Raw genomic sequence first — 2,186 nt, forward strand, 5'->3', positions numbered from 1 at the left:
TCAGTGCGAACAACCGAAGTAGTAGAGCAGGGGATCCAGGAGGCAGTTCAGACTTCCCAAACACAGAAACACCAGATAGAGTGCGTAAGAGCCATCAGGTGCCTCCTGGCTCTTCTTGGGTCCTTCATTTAATTGCAGGTAGTGTGCAAGCAGCAGACCGTTTGTAGGCATAAAGCACAGCAAAAATATCACCAGCACAGTGAAAGTCATTGTCACTGCTCTTCTTCTCCTATGTGATGTTTCTGGAACATCATGTTGGTCTCTGCTCAATCACCTGATTACTTTGGTGTAAGATACCACTGTGATGAGCAGAGGCAGGAAGAAGAGGAGGCAGCAGAGAGTGATGAAGTTGGTATTTTGTCAGATAATATTTTCTGTGGCGTGGACATCATGGCAGGTGGTGATGTTCAACTCACTAATGTTATAAGTCTGGACAGAGGTAACGAGAGGCAATGAACCAGTGAAAAATAACACCCACATGGTTATACAGGTTAGAACTGCAGTCCGTGAGTTCCTCCAAGCCATAGAGGAGAAAAAGAAAAATGGGGATTGTTTTGTTCCGAGAATTCAGGATAAAAACAGCAGCAGCTGACAATCACAGTGTATGACCTGAAATTTTTGTTCTACATCGCCACTGGTGAGGGAACCAGCCTGTCCTCAGCAATGGCAGGCCTGCTGCATCTCACAACTGCAGAACTGAGTACCCAGGGAATATTTCCAAATATTTCCAGATCACAGTTAGTTTAGGTGGCATTAAAAAAATACCTTTTTCAGTTGACTTTAATCCAAACATCAAAAATTTTCTTTGGCTGATCATAGATAAATCAACAAATTGCCCATTTCATCACCAATGTACTCATCATCATTTTTTAACAGTGTAGTGGACAGTTTTCATATGATTGTTTGGCTTTTCTCTGTATCTATGAAGCGCCTTGAGGCGACTTTTGTTGTGATTTGGCGCTATATAAATAAAATTGAATTGAAAATTGAATTGAATTGAATTTTCTTACCGTTATTGCCTGTGTGGGAGACAGCACACGTACATAACAGAACCAATAAAAAAGTTGAAACTGAAAACTTTCTGCAGGTGAGAAAAAAAGTAGCTAAATTAAATAGCGGAACAAAGCCAACACTTTGCTGTTATTCTCTTCACGTTCCTTTATGTATATGATTCCATGCCTCTCCTGCTCCCATTCATCATCAAGAAATATATAAGTGGATATAAATATGTAATCTGTTTGAAACGCACCCCTCCACACCAATCAGAGTGGTTTGCACATAGAGATGTTACACTCTTTTCTCATTTCACAGTTGCACATCATTTCCTCTCCTCACGTTTTAGTTCCTCCCACCAGGGAGTAGCAGAGGCGCCAATAAACAGATAGATGAAAAACAAGTAGAGACAACAGCAATTTACTGAAGTGAATCCTTGGAGTCTTATTTTATAGAGATATCAATTAGATATGAAGAGCCCTAACCCAGTCCTTCAACTGCTTCTTTTTGTAGAGCTTTGACAGCATTTCAAGGGCAGTATAATGTGATATATGCCATGGTATGAAGAGTCTAGGATCACTAATTGCAGATTTTATTATTATCATGATTATTTATTTATTTATTTAAGAAGATGACAAACATGACATGTTACGGGTTTTCACTGTTTATAAATAAGTGCTTAAAACTTATTGGCAATAATGTATAAACAATAATATATATTAAATAGAAAATGGTTTCCTGCAATTAAGTGTAATGGCTATATAATTACATATAGCTGTGCATGTTCTAGATTACTATCTGTGAAAAATGTCTTTAAATTATTATTATTTTTTTTATTCATTCACTCTAAAGACCTCTGCCATCACACATCTGTGGTATCTGCTGCTTTTGTTGGGCAGTATAAATAGCAATTCATCAAAACAGACATGAGTGAAATACAGCGAATAAAGCAAAAACAGTTTTTACAATTCTAACTAGCTTGAAAGTCAATATTTGGTATGACCACTTTTATTCTTCACCATGACTTGAACTTGTGAAAGCTTTCATGTAATTTGTTTAACTAGTCTTCAGGAATAGTTCTCAAGGCTTCTTGAGGGGCATTCAAAGCTCTTCTTTGGATGTTGTTTCCCTTTGTTCCATTCTCTGACAAGATGATGTCACACTGCTTGAGTAATGGTAAACGGACTGGTTCT

At 37.8% G+C, this 2,186-nt stretch overlaps 1 pseudogene; it reads right to left on the reverse strand.

Moving 5' to 3' along the window:
- LOC146666428 (proteinase-activated receptor 1 pseudogene) lies at nt 1–534 on the reverse strand (annotated as a pseudogene).
- Between the last annotated feature and the right edge of the window lie 1,652 nt (nt 535–2,186).

This window comes from Rhamphochromis longiceps, linkage group LG7 (assembly GCF_057381845.1).
Source record: "Rhamphochromis longiceps isolate RC_006_pf linkage group LG7, R_longiceps_female_GT1.1, whole genome shotgun sequence".
In the NCBI taxonomy this organism is placed as follows: domain Eukaryota; kingdom Metazoa; phylum Chordata; class Actinopteri; order Cichliformes; family Cichlidae; genus Rhamphochromis; species Rhamphochromis longiceps.